This window comes from Octopus sinensis, unplaced genomic scaffold (assembly GCF_006345805.1).
Source record: "Octopus sinensis unplaced genomic scaffold, ASM634580v1 Contig18476, whole genome shotgun sequence".
In the NCBI taxonomy this organism is placed as follows: domain Eukaryota; kingdom Metazoa; phylum Mollusca; class Cephalopoda; order Octopoda; family Octopodidae; genus Octopus; species Octopus sinensis.
The window spans coordinates 5,593-24,059 of record NW_021835871.1 but is presented as its reverse complement, the minus strand read 5'-3'; the positions used below and the strand labels follow the sequence as shown (position 1 = coordinate 24,059).

General features: G+C 38.9%; 1 long non-coding RNA gene across 1 annotated transcript; it reads left to right on the top strand.

The window, feature by feature from the left end:
* Window positions 1-1,656: 1,656 nt before the first annotated feature.
* LOC118761894 lies at window positions 1,657-18,260 on the top strand. The gene is made up of 3 exons (XR_004997719.1): window positions 1,657-1,695; window positions 11,523-11,591; window positions 18,199-18,260. It is a non-coding gene; the product is annotated as an uncharacterized LOC118761894 (long non-coding RNA).
* The last annotated feature ends 207 nt before the right edge of the window (window positions 18,261-18,467 follow it).

Here is an 18,467-nt window from a genome sequence, read left to right as displayed (position 1 = left end):
GATTGGATATATATATATACATACATATATATATGGAGAAAAGGATGATACTTGCTTGTGTTTTGTGGTATGTATATACGTATATATGTGCTATGTATATATGTGGTATGTATATATATATATATATATATATGTGTGTGTGTGTGTGTGTGTGGGTGTGTGTGTGTGTGTGTGGGTGTGTGTGTGTGTGTGTGTGTTTGTATGCAATGTACGCATATTGTATATTTACGTATTATGACTTGGGCGCAATATGCAAATATCTACAAGTTGCCAAACAATAGCTATTACCAGACATAATAGGAAAGTTTTAATGTGGTCAGGCATGTGTACAACATGTCAGCTTATGGGGATATATATATATATAATATATATATATATAATATATATATATATATATATATATATATATATATATATATATATATATATATATATGTATACCACTAAAGCGTTCGTGTTAAACTTGGTGAGTGTCAAATATGAGATATGCTTAGCCGTGGGAACAGTGGTACAAGCGGAACTATGAGAGACGGGGTCGTGATAGTGGTCGTGGCAATGGTGTTGAGGGAGTAGTAGTGATGGTGGTGGTGGTGGTTGTAGTAGTAGTAATGGTTGCTGTTGTTGTTGTTGATGGTGGTGGTACTGACGGTGATGATGGTACTGGTGCTGGTGACAGTATTAGTAGTAGTAGTAGTAGTAGTAGCAGCAGCCGAATCAGCAGCAGCAGCAGTACTACTAGTAGTAGTGTAGTAGTAGTAGTAGTAGTAGTAGTAGTATTGGTAGTAGTGATGGTGGTGGTGTTGGTGGTGGTGGTGGTGTTGGTGGTGTTGGTAGTAGTAATATAGGAGGTGGTTGGTGGTAGTAATCGTGGTATGGTAAAAATTTAACTTTAGTTTTGTAATTCGTGTTTTCCCAAGAAAAGACTTTTTTTTTGTTTTCCTTGTTGTTTCTTGAAGTCTACTCCAGCGCCGCTTAAGTATAAGCAAAGTACAATCAATAAGCTTCCACACTGTCTCCATCTACCCATTTTCACTCATAGAGCACGTATGGGGCTGAAACTGTGACAGAAGACAATTATCAAAGGTCCACGTTGTGAAATCGAACTCTGAACCACAAGATTGCTAAGCAAGCGTCTTAATGACACACCCATAATTATATCCCAGCTTGACTTAGTGAGTTAGAGCCGAAGTGAGAATTCTTAGTGGTATTTCGTCTGTCTTTACGTTCTGAGTTCAAATTCCGCCGCGGTTGACTTTGCCTTTCATCCTTAAGTACCAGTTGCATACTGAGGTCGATCTAATCGACTGCCCCTCCCCCAAATTTCAGGCCTTGTGCCTACAGTAGAAAGGCTTATTATTATTATTATTATTATTATTATTATTATTATTAGGCTTTTCTTCATCCTTCAATTTGTTTCCCTTTTTTTGTCTGGCGGAATCGTTAGCACGCCGGGCGAAATGCGTAGCCGTATTTCGTCTACCGCTACGTTCTGAGTTCAAATTCGACCGAGGTCGACTTTGCCTTTCATCCTTTCGAGGTCGATAAATTAAGTACCAGTTACGCACTGGGGTCGATATAATCGACTTAATCCGTTTGTTTGTCCTGGTTTGTCCTCTCTGTGTTTAGCCCCTTGTGGGTAGTAAAGAAATAGGTATTTTGTCCGTTTTCACGCTGGGAGATCAACTTTTTACCGAGGTCGACTTTGTCTTTCATCCCTTTCGGGTTCGATGAAATAATTAACAGTTGAGCACTGTTGTCGATATAATCGACTGGCCCCTTCCCCACAAAAATTCAGTCCTTGTGTCTATAGCAAAAAGGATATTTAGTCCTGTCTTTTTACTTTCTGAGTTCAAATCATACCAGACCCAACATTGCTTTCCTTCTCACCGAGCACTCCAAAATAAATAGCAGTCATATACTGGATAGTTTCTTTTCTACTCTAGGCACAAGGCCCGAAATTTTGGGGGAGAGATACCAGTCGATTAGATCGACCCTAGTACGTAACTGGTACTTAATTTATCGATCCCGAAAGGATAAAAGGCAAATTCGATCTCGGCGGAATTGAATTCAGATTTGAATGACCAAGCTTAGACCTATAATCAGAGACATTCTAGAAGTGATCATCACGTCTTATCTTCAGGTGTGGTGTTCTAAGACTACATTTTCCAATGCTGCATTCCTTCCTTTCGTTTTTTTTTTTTTTTTTTTTCATGAAGACACATTTATTTCTATGCAACCACGTACAAGTTCTCTGGTTAGCTCGCAAAAAAAATTATCAATTATTCGTTGCTATTAGAAACTAGAGATTATGGAGTTAGATTTTCTTGAGCTGTGTTCCTCGCAAATAAAACTCGTACCTTCTCTGAGCCGTCCTTTATATATACACGTCTCCGTCGCTAACGACGACGAGCGTTCCAGTTGATCCAATCAACGGAACAGTCTGGTCGTGAAATTAACGAGCAAATGGCTAAGTACTCCACAGACACGTGTACCCTTAACGTAGTTCTCAGGGAGATTCAGCGTGACACAGGGTGTGACAAGGCTTCTCCCTGTGAATATTACAGGTACTACACATTTTTGCCAGCTGAGTGGACAGGATCAACGTGAAGTAACGTGTCTTGCTCAAGGACAAAACATGCCGCCGAGAATTGAACTGACAACCTTAATATTGCGAGCCGAATAACCTAACCACTACGCCTCGAGCATTCCATTCCCTTTCGTATATGTAACAAATTGTAATCCACCAGGAAGCAAAACAGGTTTGGCTTTTATTTTGTTTTACTTTATTTTATTTTTACCCTGAAGAATTTGAAGGAGACATTGCGAATGAGAGGTGTTAGTAAATGTTTCTAACCAGTCAAACTAGTTGAAACGAGTAGAAGGCAGTGTTTAAACATTTAATATTTGAAAACCAGACAAAACTTTATGGCGATAAAAGAAAGAAAGGAGACATACCAACACTTCTGTTGCTACGAATTATTGTAACAATATGGCTATTACAGAATTGGCGAGTGTTGTCGTTTAGCCCAGGGTCACATTCATGATCACCTTTCCTTTATTTTTATTATTTCCGTATACATGTACATAATATATCTAGGGTCATTTTTATCTCATGCTTTATTCTTATTTTTTCAAGAGAGTAGTATATGATTTGAGGAAGGACGGTGTACTATTTCCAACAATGTGGAGGCGCGTGGCTTTGTGGTTAGGGTGTTGGACTCGTGGTCGTAAGATTGTGGTTTCGATTCCTGGAACGGGTGACGCGTTGTGTTCTTTGAGCAAAACATTTCATTTCACGTTGCTACAGTCCACACAGCTGGCAAAAATTGCGTAATCTCACGACGGACGGGCGTCCAATCCAGGGGTGAATATATACGCTACAGAAACCAGGAAACCGGAAAACCGGTCCTATGACTCTATATAACTTGGAAAGGATTTTTATCCTTTATACTGTCCTGTCTCTAACACTTTAAGTAGCCACGAGGTGGCTGTCTCTTATTTGTTTAACATAACAGCAGGTACTGCTGCTGCTCTTGTTAAGTTACAAGTTCCCTTCAAAACCCCAAAGGGTCAATATCCCTTCCGCCAATCTTAACAAGTAAGTTACCTCAGTTTGTCCCCTGAATCCGAAATGATACACCGATCGTTTGTTGTTTCCTGTCGCCAGGACTTACATATTCTTACAGGAGAACTGAAGCTAACTCCTACCTTTAATCTAACACAGTGGTCCTCGATCATTTTTTTTTACCTGAATTCAGATTTTTTACCATTGCCATTCGATGGTTTTGTGTGTTTATGTCCCCCCGTAACTTAGTGATTCGGCAAATCACACTGATATAATAAGTACTAGGCTTACAAAGAATAATTCCCGGGGTGGATTTCTTCGACTGACACCCTTTAGAGTGGTGCTCCAGCATGGCCGTAGTCAAATGACTGAAACAAGTAAAAGAATAAAAGAAAAATACTACTGTGTCCCCAATTTACTATTTTGCTTACGTGAACCTCACAAAGGATCATAAGGACCCCCCCCCCGCCCCCGGAGGTCATATGAACCCCTGCTGAGAACCGCTGACCTAACGCCTTATTGCTATGTAATATATTCTGAAAGCTCTACGCTGCGGGTCAAACACCTCTTAGTCCTTCGTTTCCTTTATAGTGTATAATAAAGTAAATAGTTTTGTGGCTTTACCGGTAATATTCCGCTATTGCCCAGTGATGCGGGACGATCTTGCGGCCAATGAACCGAGAGGCGACATCTAATCCAATCAAACAACTATATTCAAAATCAATAAATAGCCTTTCATCTTCTAAACATAATCGATTTCGTCTCTTCATCTTGATTTCTTTAGCATTAAACTTAACCGCTGTATAATCATCATCATCATCATCCTCATCCTCATCATCATCATCATTATCATCATCATCTTCATCAAATTCATCATCGTCATCGTAATCATCATCGTCATCATCATCATCGTCATCATCATCACCATGATCAACATCATCTTCTTCATCATCATCTTCGTCATTATCAATGAATGTCTACTAATCATTTTCCATATATACACACATACATACGTACATATATACATATATATATACATACATATATAGATAGACGCATACATACAAATATATATAGATAGATGCATACATACATATATGTATATATACATGCATACATATATATATACTATATATATATATTATATATATTATATATATATATATATATATATATGCATCGGAGGCGACTTCAGGTCATCAGCGTCAATCGGGCTCATCACAGATTTTGCCCCAAATGGCTTATTTTTTTATATCTAGCTCTATGTCTTACTCCATTTCTAAGTTAAGAGTAAAAATAAAGCAACCCTGCAAAAACACAACTGATCTTTTACACACAGACGCACAGAATAACAGCAATAAGATAACAACAGCGGAGTACACAACAAACATCAGCGATCTGACTGTCGCCTGTACTCTTGACAAGAAATGCTAGTCTTTTTTCATCAACCAGACTCGTTCGTATCAGCCCGAGTTGCTGCATAATTTTTCGTTCCTTTAAGAATATTGAAGAACGGAAACTTTTCATAGATTGGAGTTTAAATCCTAATCTCTGTAGAAATTTATTGTTTCAAGAAAACATTGAATTTGAATTACTTTTTTACGATTATAGATAACAACTCAGGCTGTAACTTCTGAACCCGAGTCAGACGCGTGTGATCGATGTCGAGAGAACGTCTATGCTTCCCTAATGAAGCCGCAATAAAACCGAAACCCGTCAGAAGTTATCTATTGCTCTTGTCAAAATAATTCAAAATAATCACTGTATATTTTATGCCCAATACAGTGGTAATAGTTTAATATCTGGCTGGTTTATACAGATATTGAATACTCTATGCTACCAATTGATGAAAGAGTTTGTGAACAACTCCGGGGTGATCAACAAATCATAAAACTATTTGTCAAGCAACTCCCCTCCTATTTTGATTTTTTTGTCATAGCTAAGGCTCTCTAATATTAAAATTTATTTCAATTAAAAAAATATTAGGGATTTCACTCATTTTTTTTCGTATAATTATTTAATCTTCTCTGCATATTTTCTCTCCCCCCCCCCTCTCTCTCTCTCTCTCTCTCTCTCTCTCTCTTTCTCTTCCCTTCTCTCCAACAACCGTTGATTTGCGATAGGTTTATTGAATCGTAAGCGACATCAATTTCACCAGTCTTCGAAGGTCTGTGAATACCATGAATGACTCTTCTAACGTTTTCCGAATTCTCTCGCCACACATATTTTATTCATTTATTTGTTTATTTTTGCAAAATTTTGAGCGAGGCGTTAATGGTAAGTAACAACGCCGGTCTCGCAAGGCAGCGATGGCCATGAGCACAACTCGTTCTTGTAGAAAGAACAAAGCAAACTAATAAAAGAATTAGCTTAATCAAAATAAATTAATTAAAAATTAAATGTTGACATTAACATAACTGCAATTTAATAGTTTAATAGTAATGGCGTGCACTTCATTCCTCCTTTATCACTGTTTATTTCTCTTTCTCGTAGCATACAAAACTCATCTTTCATACTTTATTGTTTCTCTAACGGAGATCAGATGTTTCTGAATTATGCATATTAGGTCTAAGAAATTAATTATTTTAATATCGAGAAATTGCCTCTCCTTTTCTATAAGAGGCGCTAACAATTTACCATTAGGCATTTGTTTTCTTACCCCCGTATAAAACGGAAATCTCAACTGAGGGATTTCTTATTTACGCCTTTCAATACATCACTCCTTATCTTATTTATGCTATAAAATGCTATTAGCCCACTTGAGTTATTTCCCTTATCTCTATTTAAAATTTACTTATCGTTTTTTTTTATACCATATCTATTATTTCTTTACAGTCACATTTTCCTTTCTGTTTCAGTCCTCATCTCATACACAACCTTTTCTCTTTTCCCACCCTTCTTTCATCTCTTTAAATGCCTCTTTTTCTTCACGTTGCTCAGCACCGTTCTCTATGTTGTTGTTGTTGTTGCTACTGCTGCTGTTGCTGTCCCAGAGCTCGCAAGATGGGAGAAGTCAGAAACGTGGTCCTTTGCTATTCGTAAGACCCGCAGAAGAGAGCATCGACGGATGGATGAATGCGCATCCAGGCTCAGCGGTTGCGTAGGAAGTCGGGGACAAGAAACAGGAAGAAAGAGTGAGAGAAAGTTGGAGCGAAAGAGTACAAGAGGGGTCGCCACCACCCCCTGCCGGAGCCTCGTGGAGCTATAGGTGTTTTCGCTCAATAAACACACAGAACGCCCGGTCTGGGAATCGAAACCGCGATCCTCCGACCGCGAGTCCGCTGCCTTAACCACTGGGCCATTGCGCCTCCACTGCTACTGCTGCTCTTTTCTTTCTGCACCTTCCATAATTTTGTAATTTCTTTACCATTTCATCACTTCACCACTTCATCATTTCATCATTTTTCTCTTTCAGTATCACTGTGCCATCTTTACCGCCTTTCATCTCTTTCGCTGCCTCTTTCTCTTCACATTCTTCAGTACCGTTCTCTATGTTGTTGTTACTGTTACTACTGCTGCGTTCTTTCTGCACCTTCCATTACTCTGCAATTTCTTTAAAACTTCATCACTTTTCTCTCTTATGTATCATTCCTCTTTGTAACCTTTCTTTTCCCTCCGTCCCATTTCTCTTTGGGTCTTCTCTCCCTTTACTCCTTCTTTCTTCCTTTTCTCTCCCCTTCTTTCTCTCTCTCTCTCTCTCTCTCTCTCTCTCTCTTTCACACACACATACACACAAACAAACTATTTTCTTTTCTTCTCAATCAATCAATGTCATATAGTCTATATTAAATAGGATTTTTTTCTGACTTCGATATATTTTTCTTGTCATAGACATTGCATTACTGCTATAGGCCACAGTGATTTGGACGGTTGTACAATCTCAAGCGACTTTAATTAGACAAAATATAATAATGATGCTAGTGATGACGACGGCGGCGATAATAATAATAATAATAATAATAATATAATATAATAATAATAATAATAATGATAATAATAATATGATAATAATAATAATGATAATAATAATATAATAATAATAATAATAATATAAAATAATAATATAATAATCCTTTCTACTATAGGCACAAGGCCTAGGTTTTCTAGGAATGGGGACAGTTGATCACATCGACCCCAGCACTCAACTGGTACTTAATTTATCGACCCCGAAAGGATGAAAGGCAAAGTCGACCTCCGCTAAGCATTTCGCCCACCGTGCTTAACGACTCTGCCGGTTCACCAATAATAATAATAATAATAATAATAATAATAATAATAATAATAATAATAATAATTCTTTGTAATTTTGGCACAAGGTTAGCAGTTTTTGGGTGGAGGGGCAAGTCGATTACGTCGCCCAAGTACATGACTGGTACTTTATTTTTATCTGCCTCGAAAGGCTGAAAGGCAAAGTCAACTTGGGCTGAGTTTGTCTTCCGAGCAGTTTCGGACAAGCCTCTTTCGGACAAGCCCGACTGACCCCTCTTCCATAACTGTAGAGTTTATCTCTAGCTAGCAATGCCTTTCTTCCGGTGTCATTGCCAGGTTAAGGATTTCTACAAGTTGTACGTATACCTACCCACCCCAGGTCGAAAACCTGTAACAAACAGCTAGTGTTTCTCGTCGATGCCAATATTTTCTTTGACATCGTCGCTCTTTCCCCGCCACTAGTCTACCAAAGACTGCTAACATGGAAGTTCTACCGGTCACATATTCCAAATATTAGATGACTGTGAACGACAGTGAATATTCCAGATGCCAAGTCCTCAAGTCCTGATTTTCGCTTAGCGGTTTTTGTAGACCCTCGAAGGCTACTAAAATTGATGTCGTATCGTTCCTGTTGACATATTTCAAATCAACGGTTGCAGGAGAGAGAAAGGGAAAGAGAGAGAAAAAGGGGAGAGAGAGAGAGAATATATACAAAGGAGATGAAAGAGCTCATTCTAAATAATTATTTTAACAAGCGAGAAAAATACCTAATATTATCTTAATTGAAATAAATTTTAATATTAGAAAGTTTTAGCTATGAAACCCACACATTCACGTGCGCGTGTGTGTTTGTGCCTATGTTTGTCCCCTATTACCGCTCGACAACGAGTGCTGGTATGTTTACGTCCCCATAACTTAACAGTTCGGCAATAGGTACCGATAGAATAAGTACCAGGTTTTAAAAAATAATATTCCTGGGGTCGATTCATTCGACTAAAAATTCCTTAAGACGGCGCCCCAGCATGGCCGCTGTCAATTGACCGAAACAAGTAAAAGATGAAAAATAAAGAATAATGGGGCCCATAGATTTTTTTTAAATGGGGCCATAGATTTTTTTTAAAAAATGGGTCCATAGATTTTTTTTTAAAAAGAGGACCCATAGATTTTTTAAAGGTTTACAACCTTTGGTCAAGAGCATGTTAACAGTAGATGGACATTTTGACCATAAGAAGCATTCCTTCCTTAAACCCTTAAACAATGAAAAAGGAGGCGATTTAGTCTGAGCGGCCAACAGAAACAAGATTAAATGCTCAGATGTGTTCTCCACCTCTATTCGTCTTTTCAAGGATAATCTCCTCCTGGCTCGTTTCTAGGTGACTGTTCAGCCTGTCCCATAATCTTGTACCAAATTCTCTCCCCCTGAAGCTTCGATCAGTACCAACCCCACCCCACCAAGTTACTTACGCAGTCCGTCGGTTCAATACCATAGGATGCTGGCCGGTGGCATAGAGCTGCCTCCCTTGGTGCTGGGCTGCAAAACTCACCGAATTTTCTGCCTTATTCTTCGCTCATGTCACAGCCCTCATATTCTTTTAGAACGGTGCCGCCTCCCTCAGCTTCAATGGCTGGTTGTCTTCAACATCATTACAGTGTCATCGTCGACCCCCACGACGGCAATGATGACGAAAAAGACGACGAAGAGGAAGAGTAGGAGAAGGATGGTGATGATGGTGACGATGGCGGTGATGACGATTATGATGACCATGGCGACGACGATGATAATGATGATATTGATAACACTAACCGAAAGAAAATTACTGCCTATATACATCTATTATATGAAATCCGTTCTGTCTGTCTGTGTGTGAGTCTTCTAGGATCTCGGGCATCCTCCATCCGATGGCGCTCAAATTTGATATGTAGATACCAACGGTATCAGGGCGTATATAAGTCTTGAAAAAAATTACAAAAATCGATCCCAGCTGAGAATGCGATCGATAAAGCCGTGGGAATGTGCATTTGTAAAATCGTTTTTCTTGGAAAAGAAAAAAAGTCTATCTTTATTTCTTCTTTTGCTGGTGTCTCAAATTTAGTGTTTCTCAAAGGGGAGGCCTACGGGACGGGCGGGCAAGTTGTTTTGAGAAAATTTGGTTTAAATGTTTAACAACTCAGCACTGTCCATTGGACGGGGGTGGCGTTTTGCTCGTATTTAAATATAGATAGATAGATAGATAGATAGATAGATAGATAGATAGATAGATAGATAGATAGATATACATATATACATATATATATATGAGTGTAGAGACATACACACATATACATACATACATTCATATACATACATATATACGCACGCATGCACGTAGGTTGTAATTCTATATATCTTGGTCACAAAAACTATAAAATCGTAGAAAACAACAAAATGAAGAGTTTTTTTTATCATGTCCAGTGTAACACACAAACACACACTCACGTCTGTGTGTGTGTGTAGTTACATAATATGTATGTACGTGTGCGTTTGTATGTATGTATATCTTTGTATGTATCTATATGTATGTATGTGTGTGTGTGTGTGTGTGACTGATCCGTCTAGTGTCATGTCTTCATATAAAACAAAATGAGATGTTATGCAATTCTGTCTAGTCGTATGAATTTCAAACCTAGACATGTTCGTTTGTAATTTTGTTTGCTTTTTTTTTAGTGCTTTTGTTGCTTTTTTTTTAGTGCTTTTGTTGCTTTTTTTTTAGTGCTTTTGTTTCCTTTTTTTTTAGTGCTTGTACTTGCTGCTGTTTTGATTGTCGCTATAATCAAACAGAAAAAAAAAGTTGGCATTATTATTGCAGCAGACAGTGAACAAGTGTAATTAATAATGATAATAATAATGATGATGATGATGATGGTGGTGGTGGTGGTGGTGGTGGTGGTGGTGGTTGGTGGTGGTGGTGGTGGTGATGACGACGATGATTTAATAATCCTTTCTACAATAGGCACAAGGGCCGGAAATTTTGGGGAGGTGTTTAGTGGGTTCTCCCAGCTCGAAACCTTAAAGATGATGATGATGATGATTGATGATGATGATGATGATGATGATAATACCCTGATGCAATACCAGGCAGTGGCTCTCGTGACTTCTGATCTTAACTGATTGGAAGTGTTATCATGTACATCGTTTTGTCTTGGTATAAAAGATGAGCTACAGCAAATATTCTGCTCAATACCACAGATTTGCTGGTAAGTTATTTGACCTTAACCAGTTGAGCATGTTCCTTAGTGGCTGATGATATGTGCATCTCTGATCATGTGCAGAAGTAGTGGGGAAGCATCATAGCCATGTGTTGAGAGGGATTCTTTGGGGTTTGGATAATTCACTTTTGGAAACATAGGTGGTTCGTTCAACATCTTTAAACAATCCTTATTCAGGGACCTTTTGAGCGGGATGGGCTACTCGACCAGAAGAAAATTCAAACTGGGCCCCACCTGCAAGATCATGTGCTCTTTACCTTGATATGAGATCACCATGTCGCGCACATATGGTTGTGATGCATGTGCCTGGTGTACCCTTATCAGACGGGTAGTCATGATGGGTATATTGGGCTTCGTATATTTTACTCCAGTGTCATTTTGATGGCATACACTGCTCTCTCATTCAATAATAATAATAATAATAATAATAATAATAATAATAATAAAATAATAATAATAATAGCAACAACAATAATAATAATAATGTTTTTATTTGCCACAGGGTCCGGTTCATACATACAAAGCGTGCGTTACAAAAGGGTGTAAAATGCATGATGCGATACACAAATATGTAAGTTAAATAATTTATCGACTTAATAATGATTTCAAATTTTCAAACAAAGCCAGCAGTTATTCAGGGGTGGTGGAAGTTGATTACATCAACCCCAGTATTCAACTGGTACCACTTATTTTATCGACTCCGAAAGGGTAAAAAGCAAAGTCGACCTCGGTGGAATTTGAACTCAGAATGTAGAGACGGACAAAATGCGCGTTGTTTGCTGTTCCCAAAAGTATTGTCTTTTGCAATGTCGTAAAACTGGGACAGATTCCAATTGTGCCAAAGTGTTTCTGAAGGCTTTTCATCATCGACCCCTTTTCATCGTTGGAGCCCTTGGGCCTCCAATCACAATTGGTTCAACCCTTGCTTGATAAAATGCTTAGCTGTATTTGATTCGTCTTTAGGTTCGGAGTTCAAATTCCGCCGAAGTCGACTTTGCCTTTCATCCTTTCGGGGCTGATAAATTAAGTACCAGTTGAACACTGGGGTCGATGTAATCGACTCATCACCTCCCCTAAACTTGCTGCCATTATAGCAAAATTTGAAACCATTATTATTACTTTTATTATTATTATTATTATTATTATTATTATTATTATTATTATTATTATTATTATTATTATTATTATTATAGTTATTATTATTATTATTATTATTATTATAATCATTATTATTATCATTATTATCATTATTATTATTATTATCATCATCATTATTATCATTATTATTATATTATTATTAATTATTATTATTTTATTATTATTATTATTATTATTATTATTGAGTGAGAGAGCAGTGCATGCCATCAAAGTGACACTGGGGTAAAATATACGAAGCCCAATATACCCATCATGACTACCCGTCTGATAAGGGTACACCAGGCACATGCATCACAACCATATGTGCGCGACATGGTGATCTCATATCAAGATAAACAGCACATGACCTTGCAGGTGGGGCCCAGTTAGAATTTTCTTCAGGTTGAGTAGCCCATCCCGCTCAAAAGGTCCCTGAATAAGGGTTGTTTAAGGATGTTGAAAGAACCACCCATGTTTCCAGAGGTGAATTATTCAAACCCCAAAGAATCCCTCTCAACACATGGCTATGATGCTCCCCCACTACTTCTGCTCGTGATCAGAGATGCACATATCGTCAGCCACTAAGGGACATGCTCAACTGGTTAAGGTCAAACAACTGACAAGCAAATCTGTGGTATTGAGCAGAATATTTGCTGTAGCCCATCTTTTATACCAAGACAAAACAATGTACATGATAACACTTCCAATCAGTTAAGATCAGAAGCCATGAGAGCCACTGCCTGGTACTGCATCAGAGCATTTATTATTATTATTATTATTATTATTATTATTATTATTAGGGCGGTGAGCTGGCAAAATCGCTAGCACGCCGGTCAAAATTCTTAGTGGTATTTCGTCCGTCTTCATGTTCTGAGCTCAAATTCCTTTCGGGGTCGATAAATTAAGTACCAGCTGAGCACTGGGGTTGATGACATCAGCTTACCCAATCCCCCACAAAATTTCGGTCCTTGTGCCTCCAGTAGAAATTGTTGTTGTTGTTGTTGTTGTTGTTGTTGTTGTTGTTGTTGTTGTTGTTCTTGATGCTGTTGTTGTTGATGATGATGATGTTCTTGCTCTTCGTTCTAGTTATTTGCGTGTTATAAAAGACGTAAAGTTGTTCAGCGATCTTTCAGGTCACTTCATAACGATGTCATCCCGGGAGATCAGTATTGTAAATTAAGAATAATTAAGCGTGTTGGCAGTTAACGATGCCTAATTAAGCAAACACTAATAAGGAAATGCTCACTTTAGGCCATATAATTTCAAAATTGCGCTTCAGATGACGTCATTCAGTGATTGAAAAAAGGGTCTTTATCTTGAACGTATAATTGAGTGTGTTCAATTTGAATATTAGATCTTAGGGAGTGAGGAGAATTTTTAAAGCATGATAATAGCAATTATATTAATGACCAGTTAAGTTAAGGGTTTTATCTGTTATTTTTTAACTTTTACTTGTTTCAGTCATTAGACTACGGCCATGTTAGAGCACCGACTTGAAGAGTTTTAGTGAAATAGATCGTCCTTGGCACTTATGTTTTGTTTCGTGGGTTCCTTCAACCAGGGTTAATAATAGTAGCGTAGCTACAGATGTGGGGGCGGAAAGGCAGACGATGCCATAGATCTCGGTACTCGACACGTATTTTATTTTATTGGCCCCCTGAAAAAATTGAAAGGTAAACGGGTGACACTAAGCACAAATAAATGCTTTGTTTCCAGAGTAAAAAAAATCCGTGCCCACATTTGATACGACTCTCTTCCCGACGATTAATTTCAAAGAGAAAGATAAATTTTAGAAAATATAATGAAATCGATATTACTGGTACTCCGTCGCTTACGACGACGTCGAGGGTTCCAGTTGGTCCGATCGACGGAACAGCCTGCTCGTGAAATTAACGTGCAAATGGCTGGGCACTCCACAGACATGCATACCCTAAACATAGTTCCCATGGAGGTTCAGCTTCACACAGAGTGTAATAAGGCTGACCCTTTAAATTACAGCTACAACTCATTTTTGCCAGCTGAGTGAACTGGAGCAAGGGGAAACAAAATATCTTGCTTAAAGACACACCGCACCGCTGGAAATCGATCTCACGGCCTTACGATCGCGTGCCGAATATGCTAACCATTAAACCACGTGCCTTCACAACAGAAGAGATATCATCGATTACTTTAGACATCGTTAGTGTCAATGTGGACATGCAATGGCCCAGTGGTTAGGGCAGCGGACTCGTGGTCTTAGGATCGCGGTTTCGATCCCCAGACCGGGCGTTGTGAGTATTTATTGAGCGAAAACACCTAAAGTTCCACGAGGATCCGGTGTGGTGAACCCTGCCGTACATTTTCACCACCACTTTCTCTCACTCTTTCTTCCTGTTTCTGTTGTACCTGTATTTTCAAAGGGTCAGCCTTGTTACACTCTGTGTCACGCTAAATCTCCCTGAGGACTACATTAAGGGTACACGTGCCTGTGGAGTACTCGGCCACTTGTACGTTAATTTCAGGAGCGGGCCGTTCCGTTGATCGGATCAACTGGAACCCTCGTCGTCGTAACCGACGGAGTGCCAAGTGTCAATGATAATCATATTATCGATCAAGACTCCACCTCACCCCACTCTAAGCCGCCCCAATTCCAGCAGTTTCTCACTCCGGTCGGAATTAAACTCAAAACGTTGAATGCTGAAACCAAATCATTTTAGACTTGCATTCACTTCGTCCGCATCGACTGGCTGGTCAGTCGAGATGCTAGAAATAACAATTAAATTTCCTTCCAATCACATATTACAACGTTTAAAAAAAATGAGTGGCTGTGTGGTAAGTAGCTTGCTTACCAACCACATGGTTCCGGGTTCAGTCCCACTGCGTGGCATCTTGGGCAAGCGTCTTCTATAGCCTCGGGCCGACCAAAGCCTTGTGAGTGGATTTGGTAGACGGAAAGAGGAAGAAGCCCGTCGTATATGTATGTGTGTGTGTGTATGTGTGTGTGTGTGTGTGTGTGTGTGTGTGTTGTGTATGCATGTGTGTGTATATGTTTGTGTGTCTGTGTTTGTCCCCCACTGTCGCTTGACAACCAATGCTGGTGTGTTTTCGTCCCCATAACTTAGTGGTTCGGCAAAAGAGAACGATAGAATAAATACTAGGCTTACAAAAAATAAGCCTTGGTTTCAACTTGCTCCAGCATGGTCGCAGTCAAATGACTGAAGCAAATAAAAGAAAAGAAAAGAAAAATATAAAATGATGAGATCCCAGGCACATCAGTACGTGGCATCGAAAGCAAATGGGATGGCCTTGGTTAGAGTGTCTTTTGATTTAGATCAGCTTGATAAGAGTTGACCCGAGGATAAAACTAAACGAAAATACATTCTGATTTTGGTACAAGGCCAGCAATAGTGAGGGAAGGGGGCAAACGGATTACGTTGACCCCAATACTTTACTGGTACTTTTCCCAAAACGGGTAAAGGACAAAGTTGGCCTCGGCGAGATTTGAGCTTCAGCTCAGAATGTAAAAAGCCGGAATAAACGCTGTTTGGCATTTTGTCCGGCGCGCTAACAATTCTGCCTGCTCGCCGCCTATTAAATTAAACAAAGTGAAGGCGCCTGGTTTAGTGGTTTGGTTATCTGACTCACGATCTCTTGGTCGTGAGTTCGATTCCCGGCGGCGCTTTGTGTCCTTGAGCAAGACACTTTATTTTCCCTTGTTCCAGTCCACTCAGTTAGCAAAAATGAGTTGTACCTGTAATTCAAAGGACCAACCTACTCACGTTCTGTATCATGCTGAATCTTCCTGAGAGCTTCATACAAGGTGTACTCAGCCACTTGCACGTTAATTTCACGAGCGGGTTGTTCCGTTGATCGAAATTACTGAAACACTGATCGTCGCAACCGACGGAATGTCAGTTAAACTAAAGTTAAAACGTTCGTTAGTCAACGCCACTCGTTTCGAATTTTGACGTAAATTAATTAATGGCGACTTGAAAATTAATTCACAAAGAATTCGATTAGAAACGGAAAAACAAATTGACAGAAAATGCTGTCAAATACAATTCAAATAAAAATTAAATTTACTTGAAAAATTATCGTCAAATTAAACTTAGATTAATGTCAAATAAAGAAATTACATTATTTTATTTTGCGGGAAGAACTTTCGGCATTTCCACATACAGACGTTTTGATAACATTTTTGGTCTGTTTACTTTTTAGCTTTTTACTAAATTTAATTTCCCCTTAATTATGTTAGTGAAATGTTTTTGGCCTTTGCGAGTATCTCCAATGTATGTGTGGATGTTTATTGAAATGAGAGGGGGTTTTTTTTTTAATACTTAAGTGCTTAACAGCGTTCCACGTTATCTTCTTTCAGTTTGAGATACAAGAATCGAAATTACCATTATACAACAACGACAGCATCATGTTCTTGCTTTTGATGTGCTTAGCCCCAGGCTTTCCACTTTTCGAATACGTCTATGATTAAAAGCATTTCAGCAATAGATATCCGGTCTTTTTCACATACACAGTTGGCCAATAACCACGTCGTTCAATTCCAGACCAGAGCAGTGCCTAGGGAGTAAAAACGATTTTATCCCCCCAATCCTTGTTTTGGTCTGGCAAATCAGTAATCAGAAGTATTCCAACAACAGAGATCCGGTCTTTTTCAGAGACACAGTTCACCAACAAACATAACATTCGATGCCGGACGAGAAATCTGGTCTGTTTAAACAGACGCAATTCACGCAGAACCCTGTGGATATCCGTCGGTTTCGACGATTTTTATTGCAGTTGTTTAATCAACTGAATTGACTATTCACAGAATACTCAGTCAGTGGCTGAGTATTCCTCTGATATATGTCCCTATTTCTTTACTACCCACAGAGGGCTAAACACAGAGAGGACAAACAAGGACAGACAAACGGATTAAGTCGATCATATCGACCCCAGTGCGTAACTGGTACTTATTTAATCGACTCGGAAAGGATGAAAGGCAAAGTCGACCTCGGCGGAATTTGAACTCAGAACGTAGCGGCAGACGAAATACCGCAAAGCGTTTCGCCCGGCGTGCTAACGTTTCTGCCAGCTCGCCGCTTTCCTCTGATATATGTACCCTTAAAGCAACTCTGAGGTAGAATCGGCGTGACACAGTGGATGGCATAAGTATCCCTTTGAACTAGAACAGGTCGCAACAAAAAAAAACCCTCACATTTAGCAAATTGACAAAAATTCCAATAGCAAATGCACGGTGTATACTGATCCGAGCCCCAATAATGACTAATCTCGCCCAGATTTGCTCATAAAGCTGGAGTCAACTTGAGGCCATGGTGAAAGACCTTTGTTTCTACGTTTAGCGTTATTGGACAGGATACGCCCTTATGATGTTCGTTCTAGACCTCTGCGATCTGATTTCAAATCCTGACGAGGTCATTTAGTCTTTCATCCTTCGCGGTTGATAAATAAAGTAACCAGTACGAAAAAGTAATCTTGGGATCGATTCTTCTCCACCTCCTCCTCTCCTCCTCCTCCTCCTTCTTCTAATTCTGCATCAACTACTACTTCTCCTCCTCTCCTACTACTACTACTTCATCGTTTTCTTCTCCTCTTCCTTCTCATTCTTCTTTTTCTAATCCTCTTCCTTCTCCCTATCCTTCTTCTTATTCCTCTTCCCCTCCCCTCTTCCTCATTCTTTTTCTTCTTCTCACCTTCTTTCTCTATCTCTTTATCTCTCACTATCTCATTATCTCAGAATCAGCCACTCTGCTCATATTTTTCACCCATCAGAGAGAGAGGATGGATACTCCAACGACAGGCCAGGTGACATATCACCTGGAATACTTTACAGAATCGCATCAGTAAAAGCAACGGACGAGTTCTACCAAAAAGTGAGACAAATTCTAAGAAAGACAAAAATTTGTCCGACAATCGACAGACTCTACCATTCACTCACTCACCATATGCTACTTAGCATTTATCAAAATATGTATTTATCATTTGACGTTTCCAATTTTCTGCTTTCTTCATCAAAACTTATGATTTTCTTTGTTTATTTTTGTTTGCAGACGACCGATGTCTCCTGTCAAACATCAGATAAAGATATGATTTACGTGGGAACACTTGGTAAGTTAAATATTCTATATCTCTAAATTCATTTCGTCCAAAATCTCAGGAGACAAATATACATGTAATTTATTTGCATTTAGTCATGAACAATATAACGATCTCCATCAGTTTTATACAAAATATTTTTCATTAACAGTTCTGTTAGAATTATTCAATTATTATTAATTATTATTATTATTATTATTATTATTATTATTACTACTACTAC